Source organism: Nerophis ophidion, linkage group LG23 (assembly GCF_033978795.1).
Source record: "Nerophis ophidion isolate RoL-2023_Sa linkage group LG23, RoL_Noph_v1.0, whole genome shotgun sequence".
Taxonomy (NCBI): domain Eukaryota; kingdom Metazoa; phylum Chordata; class Actinopteri; order Syngnathiformes; family Syngnathidae; genus Nerophis; species Nerophis ophidion.
In genome coordinates this window covers 13233261-13250145 of record NC_084633.1, presented here as the reverse complement: position 1 = coordinate 13250145, position 16885 = coordinate 13233261, and positions in this window count along the sequence as shown.

Genomic DNA, 16885 nt, shown 5'->3' with positions numbered 1-16885 from the left:
AAAGCGCAGGAGCAGCTTCACTATACGACGGGAAGCGTTGGAATTTTGAGAACAAATGAGGGCCAATGCCAATTGGCGTGGGCTAAAATAATGCGTATGCGTTCATTGATGTAGTATGGATGACACCGGCCCGCCCCAAATGTGAGGTAACTATAGTTTGTCGCTACATCTGTAAGTGCAAGTTAAAACTATGCAAAGCAAAAGCCATTTATCAACAACACCCAGAAAAGTGTTTTGTGGTCTGACGAGTTCACATTTCAAATTGTTTTTGGAAACTGTGGATGTCGTGTCCTCCGGAACAAAGAGGAAAAGAACCATCCGGATTGTTATAGGCGCAAAGTTCAAAAGCCGGCATCTGCGATGGTATGGGGGTGCATTAGTGCCCAAGGCATGGGTAACTTACACATCTGTGAAGGCACCATTAATGCTGAAAGGTACATACAGGTTTTGGAGCAACGTTATCATGGACGCCCCTGCTTATTTCAGCATGGGACAATCCCAAGCTATGTGTTGCAACAGCGTGGCTTCATAGTAAAAGGGTGCGGGTACTAGACTAGCCTGCCAGTAATCCAGACCTGTCTCCCATTGAAAATGTGTGGCGCATTATGAACTGTTGGACAACTTAAGATGTACATCAAGCAAGAATGAGAAAGAATTCCCCCTGAAAAGCTTCAAAAATTGGTCTCCTCAGTTCCCAAACGTTGACTGAGTGTTGTTTAAAAGGAAAGGCCATGTAACACAGTGGTAAAAATGCCCCAGTGCTAACTTTTTTGTAATGTGTTTCTGCCATTAAATTCTAAGTTATTGATTATTTGCAAAAAAATTATATATTGTCTTTGCAGTCTATTCAATTGCATATAAGTTGAAAATTATTTTTTAAATCATTGTATTCTGTTTTTATTTATGAATTACACAATGTGCCAACTTCACTGGTTTTGGGTTTTGTATTTTGCCTCTCACTTGTAGTACAGATTTGTGGCCGTTAACCGAGAAGTTAGTCAACTTTGACATGCAACTTATACCCAGAGATAGCGAGAAATACATACTTGTTTTGATGTTTTTTTGTTGTTTTTTGTGAGGATTAGGATTAATTCTTCATCTAAACGGAAAGCTATAAACACCCCATCAGTAGCCATGCCACTGAAAGCAAACATTGTACAGTAAGTGATTGTTTTATCATGTCCGTAGTTTGTATTTCTTGTTTAGCACTTAGCAATTGTGCGACTTGCTGGATCTGTTTATCACTTGGCTTCAAAAGATCGTCCTCCTTATATTTATTCTCAAAAATATGACTTTCCGGATCAATATTTGTCCCAAAGTAGTCAATAGCTCATTACCTACTCAGTGGCCTAGTGGTTAGTGTCCGCCCTGAGATCGGTAGGTTGTGAGTTCAAACCCCGGCCGGGTCATACCAAAGACTATAAAAAAATGGGACCCGTTACTTCCCTGCTTGGCACTCAGCATCAAGGGTTGGAATTGGGGGTTAAATCACCATAAATGATTACCAGGCGCGGCACTGCTGCTGCCCACTGCTCCCCTCACCTCCCAGGAGGTGATCAAGGGGATGGGTCAAATGTAGAGGACAAATTTCACCGCACCTAGTGTGTGTGTGACAATCATTGGTACTTTAACTTTAATTAGCTCTCATTAAGTCTGCCATGGTTAGTAGTAGTTAGGAAATAGCGAACATGGTGATGTGTCTGTGAAATAATGTGCCACCGTATACTTGAAGTGACAAAAATACTTACGTAAATATTACATGTTATTATGAATGTGAATGTTACTATACTACATACAGTATATCAGGGGTCACCAAGCTTTTTAAAACCAAGAGCTACTTCTTGGGTACTGATTAATGTGAAGGGCTACCAGTTTGATACACACTTAAAAAAATTGCCAGAAATAGCCAATTTGCTCAATTTACCTTTAATATATGTATATATATATACATAAAAATGGGTATTTCTGTTTGTCATTCCGTCGTACATTTTTTTCCCTTTTACGGAAGGTTTTTAGTGGAGATTACAGGAAAAAAATGAAAATTACATTTTGAAACATAGTTTATCTTCAATTTCGACCCTTTAAAATTTAAAATTCAACTGGAAAAAAAGAAGAGAAAAAATAGCTAATTTGAATCTTTTTGAAAAAATTTAAAACCGAATTTATGGAACATCATTAGTAATTTTTCATGATTAAGATTAATTTTAGAATTTTGATGATATGTTTTAAATAGGTTAAAATCCAATCTGCATTTTGTTAAAATATATATAACAAATTGGGCCAAGCTATATTTTTAACAAAGACAAATCATTATTTCTTCTAGATTTTCCAGAACAAAAATTTTAAAAGAAATTCAAAATAATTTGAAATAAGATTTAAATTTGATTCTAAAGATTTTCTAGATTTGCCAGAAGTTTTTTTTTTTATTTGAATCATAAGTGTGAAGAAATATTTCACAAATATTCTTCGTCAAAAAAAAAACGAAGCTAAAATGAAGAATTAAATTAAAATGTATTTATTATTCTTTACAATAAAAAAATATATACTATTACTTTGATTTAAATTGTCAGGAAAGAAGAGGAAGGAATTTAAAAGGTAAAAAGGTATATGCGTTTAAAAATCTTAAAATCATTATTAAGGTTGTATTTTTTCTCTAAAATTGTCTTTCTGAAAGTTATAAGAAGAAAAGTTAAAAAAAAAAAGTAATTTATTTAAACAAGTGAAGACCAAGTCTTTAAAATATTTTCTTGAATTTTCAAATTCTATTTGAGTTTTGTCTCTCTTAGAATTAAAAATGCCGAGCAAAGCGATACCTGCTTTCTAGTAAATAAATAACATTTAAAAAATAGAGACAGCTCACTGGTAAGTACTGCTATTTGAGCTATTTTTAGAACAGGCCAGCGGGCGACTCATCTGGTCCTTACGGGCTACCTGGTGACCCCTGCAGTATATACTAACAGCATGTAAATAAAACATTAATGGAGGTTTTTGGAGGTTTTTAGAGCACTTTATAGGCAGAATAGAGCGAATTCTATTCTGTTAGAATGTAAAAATAAGATTGTGAATGATAGGGGGAAAAATATTGTGTCAGATGTGAATTGTTGGAGATTTTAGAAAATCAGCTGTTTTGAAAGGTGGAATTTTGTTATGCTCTTTTGGGGTTTTGAGTCCTCCCATGACATTAAAAACAGTGGAAGCCAACTAAAAAACTAATTTTGATAAAGTTAAGGCGAAAAGTTGTGTTTTGTGACCTTTTGGCCCAAAACCTTTCCACTAAAACCTGACATTTGTGCATGTTCACCATGACTGTTGGTAAGGACAAACTCTGTTTTTTTTTTCCCAGTTTAAGAATATGAAAGTGTAGATCCACCCCAATGTTCTGGGTGTGGAGAGACAAGATATATTCTGTATACAAAGATTCTTCAAGACGTCTGATTTATGGCCTCTGATCCTTTTGGTGGAGTCCAACGTGAAAAGCTTTTCCAAATGCAACCTGGCATTCTCAGCCAGTGCGACAATATTTTTTGGGCGTCTCCGACTGCATTTAATTTTTTCCCACAGTCTATAAACAATCAGTTCTGCTTTTTAAATCACAGCCATTACAAGCGGGTATTTTGGCAACCTTTGGGGGAATACGTTGGCTCGTCCCCCAAAGTCGCTCGCCTCGCATTATAAATCTTGCACCATCTGGGCACAATCTGTCTCCCAGATCCCAGGAAATGTCAAAGCTGCATCACGCTAGCGCATTTTGACGGTTTCACGTCCACCGGTGGCATCCTCACCTTTAAAGGGGAACTGCACCTTTTTTGGAATTTTGCCTCTCGTTCATGAATTTTGGTACCGGTACCAAAATTCATCATCAGTGCGTCAAAATTAGACCATTCATCGGTTGTGCACCTTATAATCCGGTAAACCATATATATGAAAAAAGATCGAAAAGAGACCATTAGTCGTCAGTGCACCTTATAATCCAGTGAGCCTTATATATAAAAAAGATAGAAAATAGACCATTCGCCCCTATAGCCCGGTGCGTCTTATATGTGAAACATTATTGAAAATAGGCCACTTGTCGTCAGTGTGCATATGGTCCGGTGCGTCTTATATTTAAAAAACAGATCAAAAATAGACCATTCATCGGTCGAGCGCCATCTAATCTGGTGTGCCTTTATATATGAAAAAAGATCGAAAATAGACCATTCATCGTTTGTACGCTTTATAATCCGGTGCGCCTTGGATATGAAAAAAGATCTAAAATAGACCATTCATCGGTCATGCGCCTTATATATAAAACAGATCGAAAAAAGACCATTCTTCGGTCGTGCGCCTTACAATCCGGTGCGCCTTATATGAAAAAAGCTCAAAAGTGGACCATCGGTCGTGCGCCTTATATATGAAAAAAGATCGAAAATAGCCCATTCTTTGGTCATGCTCCTATAATTCAATGTGAATTATATATGAAAAATTATCAAAAATAGACCATTCAACATTTGTATGCCTTATAATCCGGTGCGCTTTATATATAAAACCAATCAAAAATAGACCATTCTTCAGTCGTGCGCCTTATAATCCGGTACGCTTTATATTTAAAAAAAATAAAAGCGAAAACAGACCATTCGTCGGTCATGCGCCTATAATCCGGTGCGCTTTATATATGAAAAAGATAGAAAATAGACCATTCATCGGCCGTGCACGTTATTCTCCGGTGCGGTTTATATATGAAAAAAGATCGAAAATAGACCATTCATTGGTCATGTGCCTTATAATCCGGTGTGCCTTATATGAGAAAAGATCGAAAATAAACTATTTATATATATATATATATATATATATATATATATATATATATATATATATATATATATATATATAAATGTGTATATATATATATATATATATATAAATGTGTATCTATAAATGTGTATATATATGTGTATATATATATATAAATGTGTATATATATATATATATATACGTGTGTATATATATATATATACACACACACACACACACAAGTGCTGTTCATATTATTAGAATATCATGAAAAAGTTGATTTATTTCAGTAATTATATTCAGAACGTGAAACTTACATATTATATCAATTCATTACACACATAGTGATATTTGAAATGTTTATTTATTTATTTTTTATTTATTTTTTTTGTCATGAAAAAGGGAAGATTTTGTGGTTGGTGCACTAATTGCAAGTGTATATTGTGTTTTTAATGTTGATTTAATAAAAAAAAAAAATTAAAATTTACTTATTTATTCATTTTTATTTTTTTTAAATAAAAAATTCTTCTGCGGTCCGGTGGTTGGGGGCCACTGCCATAACACATCAATTCTAAATGTAATTAATAAAAAAAAAAAGAAGGTTAAAATGGACACGTTTGTTTCTTTTACCACAAGGGGCTTTTTTTTTTGTTACACCCATAATGTGTCAGCACATAATATTACGACATAGTCGCGTGATGGCTTGCAAAAAGTGCAAAGAAAGCATTTTTTACCGGAAGCGTGTGGGAAGCAGGAAAAGCAGCCACAAAAAAAAAAAAATAAAATCAGGCCAGTTCGACACAGTCCCAGTTTTTCGACAACATGAGCGCTCTTTTACAGCATTTCTTATTTTTTGTGTAAAAGCAGCTCCCAGCATGATGCTACGCAGCACAATATAAACGTTATCATTGTCTGTGCGCTCTATCCACATTGATGGCGGTGGTGAAAGCTACCTTGTGAAACAAAAACACCTTGGTCTCGCACATATGCTCACACCTTATAAATAGAATTAATGACTTATCACCGACGTCACCTGTTATCGCTCTCCCTGTTTTTTTTAAAATATATATATATATTTTTTGTAAACATGCCATCAACTTGTTTCCAGTCCGAAGCGTTGTTGCTTTAATCCTTGGCTGTGAAGCAGCAGCAGCTGTGTTTAGAGTCTGAAAGGCGTTTAGTGATAACCATCATTTCGCCGCCATTTGATGTGTGTCAAAGCCGTCGCCCTGCTGCCTGAGACCTGTAATATCTTGGGGCCTCCTCAGAAGTCCCGTGTTTTCATTAGGCCTTGCCTGGCTGGGGCTCATTATGTGCACGGATAACCTTTTTTAAGTAATCACTACAGAGTCAGGTCCCAACACACAGGGAGCGTTTTTTCGTCAACAATGGCCAAGGCCAACTGGAGCAGCGGCCTGTCAAATACAGTAGACGGCACGCTCTTTAGGTTGATGATTGTTTAAAAAAAAAAAACGCATAAAACCCTGACCTGTGTGTGGCAGAGCCAATAAAGCAGGATTGAAAGATGATCATTGGAATGAATTCAGTATTTACACTAAGACTTTATATTTGTGTACATTAGGGTTGTATGGTATACCAGTATTGGCATAGTACCGCGATACTAATGAATCGTATCATTAAAAAGTACCCACCCGCCACTGCGTCGTCATCACATAGTGACATTGCTGTTTTTACGAACAAAGGAGCATGTTCGGCAGCGCACAATCACAGAGTACTTACATATATATATATATATATATATGTGTGTATGTGTGTATGTGTGTGTGTGCAAATAATTAAGTACCTTTTTTTATAAACGATATTGTATTTAAATGGCTAATGTGGGGCAGCACTGTGAGACAGGGGTTAGTGCTAATGCCTCACAATAAGGAGGTCCTGGATTCAATCCCCGGGCTCAGTATCTTTCTGTGAATGCGTGGGTTCCCTCTGGGTACTCCGGTGTTTCTTCCCACCTCCAAAGACATGCACCTGGGGATAGGTTGATTGGCAACACTAAAAGTGTGAATGTGAGTGTGAATGTTGTCTGTCTATCTGTGTTGGCCCTGCGATTCGGTGGCGACTTGTTGCTGGGATAGGCTCCAGGCTCCCGGGACCCCGAGAGGGACAAGCAGGAGAAAATGGTTGGATGGATGGCTCATGTGTAATCCTATCCTAGCATAACAACTGTATGTAATTAATGTGGAGCTGTTGTTCTATTTTGAATGGGAGTATTCATTTTTGCTTAAATGTTGTACACAAATCACAATAAGGTAAAACTTTATTTCTGATAGTATTTCCAAGCATTTAACGACTAAAACTTTAATGATTGTCAAAGTTAGTTTGTGACGAACCCCAAGATGCAGAGAAGGAGGCAGGCATTGGGTGAGAAAACATGATTTAATCGTTAACACGAAAACAAAACCAAACAAAAAGCGCGCACGAGGTGGATAACAAACTTGGCTATAGACAAACAAACTTGGAAGCAGGGAACAAAAGACAGTAAGATACAAACCGCTACCAAATATAGCTTACCGCCACGCTGCATTGACACGACAGGAGCGACAAAACACAAGCGACAATAATCCAGCACAGACTGAAGGAGATAACAGGTCTAAATAGGAGCGGGCTGATTGACACCAGGTGTGGCCTGGTGCAAATCAGCCGCAGCTGAGGTGAGAACAGCACTCAGGGAGAGAGACAGGAAACCAACAAAATAAGAGCGCTGACAGGAAACAATACACACACAGAGGAAACAGACAAATGCGGAGGAAAAAGCTAAAACATAGTCAGACTGTCAGGGACAAGCCTGACATAGATAAAGGGTTCTTAACCATTTTGAGATCAGGGCCCAACTTTTCCACCACTGAGGGGTTTGGGACCCACTTAAATATTAACACTAAATTAGTCATCTTACTCTTGTTTGTGATCATGTTCAATAATTATACCTAACCCTTCCATCCATCCATCCATTTTCTACCGCTAATTCCCTTTGGGGTGGCGGGGGGCGCTGGTGCCTATCTCAGCTACAATCAGGCGGAAGGCGGGGTACACCCTGGACAACATTCACACTCACATTCACACACTAGGGCCAATTTGATATTATAATATATTTCAAATATGATATTAAATCATTTAAAATATATTTGATATTTAATTAATACAATTATTGAGCTATTGCTCGATAAATGCAAGACACATTTAGCGCAACAAAAATGATTAATCAAATAAAAAAACATGAAAATATTGTCACACAGTTTAACAGATTAACAAACGTGTCAAATGATACTGCAAAGGAATTCATAATAACTGACAATAAATTATTTAAGGCCAAAATGACTAAAGTAAATCATTATAAATACAGTCGTAGTCAAAAGTCAGGAACATAATGGCTGTATTGAGTTTTCTATAATTTCTACAACTCTTATTTTTTCGTGACAGAGTGATTAGAGCACATTTGTTTCATCTGACATCACGTGGACAAAGATAAGACCTTCCTGAGGAAAGTTCTGTGGTCAGATGAAACAAAATTCGAGCTGTTTGGCCACATTACCCAGCAGTATGTTTTGTAGGAGAAAAGGTGAGGCCCTTATTCCCAGGAACACCAAGCCTACTGTCATTGAAATACTTTTTATAGTTGAAGACTTACGGTCATTTGAAAACATTACTGCACATCATATAATGGTTGCTACAGTTTCCATCTTAAAAATCTAAAAAAATTATTTGGGAATGTCCGGCGGGCCAGATTGAAAAGTTTAGCGGGCCCCCCCGGGCCTTATTTTGTTATGGACTATACTCTCACACTATTCTGTTAGATACACTATGGACTGGACTCTCAGACTTTTATGTTAGATCCACTATGGACTGGACTCTCACTATTATGTTAGATCCACTACGGACTGGACTCTCACACTGTCATGTTCGATCCACTATGGACTGGACTCTCACACTGTCATGTTCGATCCACTATGGACTGGACTCTCACACTATTATGTTAGATCCACTATGGACTGGACTCTCACACTATTATGTTAGATCCACTATGGACTGGACTCTCACACTATTATGTTAGATCCACTATGGACTGGACTCTCACACTATTATGTTAGATCCACTATGGACTGGACTCTCACACTGTTTTGTTAGATCCACTTTGGACTGGACTCTCCCACTGTTGTATTAGATCCACTTTGGACAGGACTCTCCCACTGTTGTATTAGATCCACTATGGACAGGACTCTCACACTATTGTGCAGCCCTTTGAGACACTGGGTGATTTAGGTCTATATAAGTAAACACTGATTGATTGATTGAGTAGTCCCTAGAAAAGGGGGGTAAGTCGCTCAGATGCCGCCAGCAACACTTACATCTCCTCCATGGACATGTCCCAGTTTTGCGAAGGCTTGTCGCAGCTCAGGCCTCCTGTGACTGATGTGTGTAATACGACGCCGCGCGTCTGGAGATAAAACGCCAGCGTTACACACAATGATCGTCTCCCGCTTTTAACCCGAGCTCTAACACGCCATTAAAGCGCCTCGCCTCCATGCCCCGCCCTTGTTTGTTTTAAGGCGAAGGGACGCTGCATCCTTTTGTCCGACAACAACCCAATGGCGCATGACTGGCAAGAACGGGTCATCGGGTGGAAGGGGTCACGACCTCCGAGGAGGGGGGTGAACACGGACATTTTGTTCACATTAGCCTGAGAGGATATGAGGAAAACGGGCAGCGCTGATTTAGTGTCCAGTGTCCGGAGACTAGTCAGGAGTGGAGGATGTGAGTTAAGGGAGGACCTCTGGAGGTGCTTAAAAGGGGGCAGGGGGTTTTGTCTGGCCTGCTAATGAAAACAAATGATCTTGACGGGGTCAGAAGGTGGAGATCAAGGCTGAGCGATCCTCTCTGCGGGAGATTAATGAGGGCAGGGGGAAAAAGAGCCATTTTTCTGTATTACTTACTCCCCGAGGCCTCCTTGCCCACCCATGGCAGTTGAGAGGAGCCCACCTGTTGGCCCATTAAGATGCCGAGCCGTAGGGCTTCCCGTCTGACTTCGGGCAGATATCTCATTGCAAATGTATTAACGTGGCTTATAAAACCCTTTTTTTTTTAGTCACTGATGCCTGTGACGGATCGTTCCCAATCTTTCCAAAATGGATAAAAACAGAGATAATGTGGGCTGGGGATGTTGCTGCTGAGGGCTAATATAGTGGAGCTATAGACAACACTGCCCTCTTGTGGACACTTTTGTTCAATGCAACACATTTATATCATTTTCATGCCATGATTTAAAGTGGGGCTTCACGGTGGCAGAGGGGTTAGTGCGTCTGCCTCACAATACGAAGGTCCTGCAGTCCTGGGTTCAAATCCAGGCTCGGGATCTTTCTGTGTGGAGTTTGCATGTTCTCCCCGTGACTGCGTGGGTTCCCTCCGGGTACTCCGGCTTCCACCCACTTCCAAGGACATGCACCTGGGGATAGGTTGATTGGCAACACTAAATTGGCCCTAGTGTGTGAATGTGAGTGTGAATGTTGTCTGTCTATCTGTGTTGGCCCTGTGATGAGGTGGCGACTTGTCCAGGGTGTACCCCGCCTTCCGCCCCATTGTAGCTAAGATAGGCGCCAGCGCCCCCCGCGACCCCAAAAGGGAATAAGCGGTAGAAGATGGATGGATTTAAAGTGGTCCCCAACCACCGGGCCGCAGAAGAATTTTCTAATATTCCATCCATCCATTTTTTACCGCTTAGTCCCTTTTGGGGTCGCGGGGGGCGCTGGCGCCCGTCTCAGCTACAATCGGGCGGAAGGCCTGGTACACCCTGGACAAGTCGCCACCTCATCACAGGGCCAACACAGATAGACAGACAACATTCACACACTAGGGCCAATTTAGTGTTGCCAATCAACCTATCCCCAGGTGCATGTCTTTGGCAGTGGGAGGGAGCCGGAGTACCCGAAGGGAACCCACGCATTCACGGGGAGAACATGCACACTAACTCCACACAGAAAGATCCCGAGCCTGGATTTGAACCCAGGAATGCAAGAACTTCGTGTTATGAGGCAGACGCACTAACCCCTCTGCCACCGTGAAGCCCATTTTCTATTATATTTTCCATCCATCCATCCATTTTCTACCGCTTATTCCCTTTTGGGGTCGGGGGGGGCGCTGGCGCCTGTCTCAGCTACAATTGGGCGGAAGGCCTGGTACACCCTGGACAAGTCGCCACCTCATCGCAGGGCCAACACAGATAGACAGACAACATTCACACTCACATTCACACACTAGGGCCAAGTGGGAGGAAGCCGGAGTACCCGGAGGGAACCCACGCATTCATGGGGAGAACATGCAAACTCCACACAGAAAGATCCCGAGCCTGGATTTGAACCCAGGACTGCAAGAACTTTGTATTGTGAGGCAGACGCACTAACCCCTCTCCCACCTCAAATATGTTGTCTTTGTAGCATATTCAACTGAATATGGGTTGAAAAGGATTTGCAAATAATTGTATTCCGTTTATATTTTCATCTAACACAATTTCCCAACTCAAATGGAAACGGGGTTTGTACTTCCTGAGTTCAAACCCCCGGCCGAATCGTACCAAAGTCTTAAAAAATGCAACACATTACTGTCGTATTGAGTAAAAAAAACTAACTTGTGTCTTTGCAAAACATACAAAATAGAATTTTTCCAGTAAAAATCACAAAAATGCATTTCTACAGGCATTATTAGCCTAACTTGGATTTTTCCCTGCCTGTTTTATTGACTAAAAGTCTACTTTGTGAGCCAGTATGCTTTGAAATTGTATACCAGTTAAATAACTGTCATATTGAGTTAAAAAAAAATAACTTGTGTCTCTGCAAACCTTACAAAATATAATTGTTCTAGTAAAAATTACAAAAATAAATTTCGACAGGCATTATTAGCCTAATTTGGATTGTTTTCCCTGCCTGCTTTATTGACTAAATATCCACTTTGTGCGCCAGTATGCTTTGAATTTGTATACGAGTTAAATAACTGTCGAACTGAGCTAAACAACAAAACAAAAAAAACTAACTTGTGTCTTTGCAAACCTTACAAAATATACATTTTCTAGTATAAATCACAAAAATGCATTTCTACAGGCAATATTAGCCTAACTTGGATAATTTTCCCTGCCTGTTTTATTGACTAAATATCTACTTTGTGCGCCAGTATGCTTTGAATTTGTATATGAGTTGAATAACTGTCATTATGAGTAAAACAAAAACAAAAAAAACCTAAATTGTGTCTTTGCAAACCTTACAAAACAGAATTTTTCTAGTAAAAATCACAAAAATGCATTTCTACAGGCATTATTAGCCTAACTTGGATTGTTTTCCCTGCCTGCTTTATTGACTAAATATCTACTTTGAGCGCCAGTATGCTTTGAATTTGTATACTAGTTAAATAACTGTTGGATTGAGTTAAAAAAAAACTAACTTGTGTCTTTGCAAACCTTACAAAATATAATTTTTCTAGTAAAACTCACAAAGATAAATTTTTTTAGGCTTTAGACCAGGGGTGCCCACACTTTTTCTGCAGGCGAGCTACTTTTCAATTGACCAACTCGAGGGGATCTACCTCATTTATATATATCATTTATATTTATTTATTTATGAAAGAGACATTTTTGTAAACAAGTTAAATGTGTTTAATGATAATACAAGCATGTGTAACACATATAGATGTCTTTCTTTCACGAAGACAAGAATATAAATTGGTGTATTACCTGATTCTGATGACTTGCATTGATTGGAATCAGACAGTAATGATGATAACGCCCACATTTTCAAATGGAGGAGAAAAAAAGTAGTCCTTTCTGTACAATACCACATGAAAGTGGTTGGTTTTTGGCATCTAATTCATCCAGCTTCCATACACTTTACAAGAAAAACATTGGCGGCAAATTCCGTAGCTTGCTTGATTGACATTCACGGCACCCGAGGGTCTTGTGAGATGACGCTGGCTGCTGCAAGATCATTATTATGAAAAAATGACAGAGAGGAAGGCGAGAAACACTTTTTATTTCAACAGACTTTCGCGCCGTCCCTTCCGTCAAAACTCTAAAGGCCGACTGCACATTTCCTATCTTCACAATAAAAGCCCTGCTTCATGCTGCCTGCGCTAACAAAATAAGAGTCTCGGAAAGCTGGCGTGCACAAGTGATGTGCACGCCAGCTTTCCGAGGGATCGCTTGTGCACGCCAGTTTTCCGAGACTCTGTATTTAGTTAGCGCAGGCAGCATGAAGCAGGGCTTTTATTGTGAAGATAGGAATTGTGCAGTCGGCCTTTAGAGTTTTGACGGAAGGTACGGCGCGAGAGTCTGTTGAAATAAAAAGTGTTTCTCGCCTTCCTCTCGGTCATATTTTCATAATAATGATCTTGCAGCAGCCAGCGTCATCTCACAAGACCCTCCGGTACCGTGAATGTCATTTAAGTGACGTCTTGGTGAAGATTGATGATCACTAATTTTTAGGTCTATTTTTTTAAAAGCCTGGCTGGAGATCGACTGACACACCCCCCGCGGTCGACTGGTAGCTCGCGATCGACATAATGGGCACCCCTGGTTTAGACATTGTGTATGTTTGGTTTAGTAGCTCCCTGCTTGGCACTCAGCATCAAGGGTTGGAATTGGGGGTTAAATCACCAAAATGATTCCTGAGTGCGGCCACCGCTGCTGCTCCAAGCTCCCCTCACCTGGCAGGGTGTGAACAAGGGGATGGGTCAAATGCAGAGGACAATTTCATCACACCTAGTGTGTGTGTGTGTGTGTGTGTGTGTGTGTGTGTGACAATCGTTGGGATTTTAACTGTAACTTTATTTTTACCGCGCCTTTCAACCGAGTGCAGCTGGGATAGTCTCCAGCAATACTGCCACCCCGGAAGAGACAAGCGGTAGGAAATGTATGGATTTGATTGTATGTGAACATTAACAACATTCCTGTCAATGTTGTCGTGTTTTACTCTTTTTTTATTATTATTATTATTGTCATAATTCAACAGCCTGTGTTACTACTCCATCCATCCATCTTCTACCGCTTGTCCCTCTCGAGGTCACTTAATTTCGTTTATTTATTACATTTTATTATTTTTATGTGACATCTTGTTACTTATTTTGCAAAACCCAAAACCAGTAAAGTTAACACTTTGTGTAAATCGTAAATAAAAACAGAATACAATGATTTGCAAATCCTTTTCAACTTATATTCAATTGAATAGACTGCAAAGACAAGATATTCAATGTTTGAACTGAGAACATTTTTTGTTGTTGTTGCAAACAATCATTAACTTTGAATTTAATGGCAGGAACACATTGCAAAAAAGTTGGCACAGGCGCATTTTTACCACAGTGTTACATGGCCTTTCCTTTTTACAACACTTAGTAAACATTTGGGAACTGAGGAGACCCATTTTTGAAGCTTTTTAGGTAGAATTCTTTCCCATTCTTGCTTGATGTACAGCTTAAGTTGTTCAACAGTCCGGGGTCTCCGTTGTGGTATTTTAGGCTTCATAATGCGCCACACATATTCAATGAGAGACAGGTCTAGACTACAGGCAGGCCAGTCTAGTACCTAAACTCTTTTACTACGAAGCCACGCTGTTGTAACACGGCATTGTCTTGGTGAAATAAGCAGGGGCGTCCATGAAAAAGACATTGCTTGGATGGCAACATATGTTGCTCCGAAACCTGTACGTACCTTTCAGCATTATTGGTGCCTTCACACCTGTGTAAGTTACCCATGCCTTGGGCACTAATACACCCCCATACCATCACAGATGCTAGCTTTTCAACTTTGTGCCTATAACAATCCGGATGATTATTTTCCTCTTCAGTCCAGAGGACACAAGGTCCACAGCTTCTAAAAACAATTACAAATGCGGACTCATCAGACCACAGAACACTTTTCCACTTTGCAGTAGTCCATCTTAGATGAGCTCAGGCCAGGTAAAGCCGGCAGCGTTTCTGGGTGTTGTTGATAAATGGCTTTCGCTTTGCATAGTAGAGTTTTAACTTGCACTTACAGATGTAGTGACAAATCGTAGTTACTGACAGTGGCTTTCTGAAGTGAGCCCATGTGGTGATATCCTTTACACACCGATGCCGCTTTTTGATGCAGTACCGCCTGAGGGGTCAAAGGTCCATAATATCATCGCTTACGTTGAGTGATTTTATTCCAGATTCTCTGAAACTTTTGATGACATTATGGACTGTAGATGGTGAAATTCCTTAAATTCCTTGCAATAGCTCGTTGAGAAATGTTGTTCTTAAACTGTTTGACGATTTGCCCACGCATTTGTTCACAAAGTGGTGACCCTCGCTCCATCCTCGTTTGTGAATGACTGAGAATTTCATGGAAGCTACTTTTATACCCAATCATGTTGTTGATGGATGGCTTTCGCTTTGCATATTAGAGATTTAACTTGAACTTACAGATGTAGTGACACACTGTACTTACTGACCGTGGTTTTCTGAACTGAGCCCATGTGGTGATATCCTTTACACACTGATGCCGCTTTTTGATGCAGTACCGCCTGAGGGATCAAAAGTCCACAATAGCTCGTTGAGAAATGTTGTTCTTAAACTGTTTGACAATTTGCTCACGCATTTGTTCACAAAGTGGTGACTCTCGCTCCATCCTCGTTTGTGAATGACTGAGCATTTCATGGAAGCTGCTTTTATACCCACCAGTTCCCAAATTGCCTGTTCGCCTGCGGGGTGTTCCAAATAAGTGTTTGATGAGCATTTCTCAACATTCTCAGTCTTGTTTGCCACTCGTGCCAGCTTTTTTTAAACATGTTGCAGGAATCAAATTCTAAATGAGCTAAACATTTGCAAAAAATAACAGAGTTTTCCAGTTCGAACATTAAATATCTCGTCTACGCAGGCAATGATGTGATGTGAAATGATGTGGGATTGTTTGACGTAATATGTTGTAAGTGTGTTCATGTTCATGTTCGAAATAAACTAAGAAAGAAAGAAAAAATATAGGTTGAAAAGGATTTGCAAATCATTGTATTCTGTTTCTATTTACTATTTACACAACGTGCCAACTTCACTGGTTTGGGGTTTTGTAAAAAGTAATTGCTATTGTAGTATTTTATCCATCCTGCTGTGTTAAAATGCACATGTGACACTTTTTTAGCACTATTTTTGTGTTGTTTTTAAATGATTATTTCTGTACAGAACATTGGCTAACTATGGTTGTTTTAGATCCCTCCATCCATCCATTTTTTACCGCTTATTAGAAGTGCTGTTTAAATGGTTGAACTGAACCGATTGGAGTTGCAGTAACACAATAAGTACACTAGATGGCGACAATATTCAGTGTTTAAAGTACATTAATATAATTGTGCGTTCTATTTGTGCTAGTTCTTGAAAATTATTATAACCATTGAACAGTTCACTGGGTCACGTGATTCTTTAGATCACGCTGACATATTTCCCCCTTGTGGCATGTATGTGAAATAAATAATAATTAATTATTTTTCCCGCGGCCCGGGTGGGGGGACACTTTTTTTTTTTTTTTTCATGAAAAAGGGACGTTTTTGTCATGAAAACGGGAAGTTTTTGTGGTTGGTGCACTAATCGTAAGTGTATATTGTATTTTTTATGTTGATTTAATTAAAAAAAATATTTTTTTTTTTTTTTTTGGGGGGGGGGGGGGGGGACCACTGATCTAGACCTTAATTCCAGAGGTGTACTCAGCAACCTCGAGAGGGACAGGCGAATAGAAAATGGATGGGTGGATAAAAAAATATATATATGGTCTTATTCAATTATTTACAACCTAACATAAATTATATTTAAAATAGGGCCAATGGAAAGATGAATTTCAATCAAGAGTGTTAGTTTATGGAACAAACTTGATGGTGGATGAAAACAATAGGAAGGAAAAATCATGACGATGAAAATACAAAACCCAAAACCAGTAAAGTTTGCACATTGTGTAAATCTATATTCAATTGAACAGACTGCAAAGACAAGATACTTAACGTTCGAACGGGTAAACTTTGTTATTTTTTTGCCTGCAACATGTTTTAAAAAAGTTGGCACAAGTGGCAAAAAAGACTGAGAATGTTGAGGAATGCTCATCAAACACTTATTTGTGTGA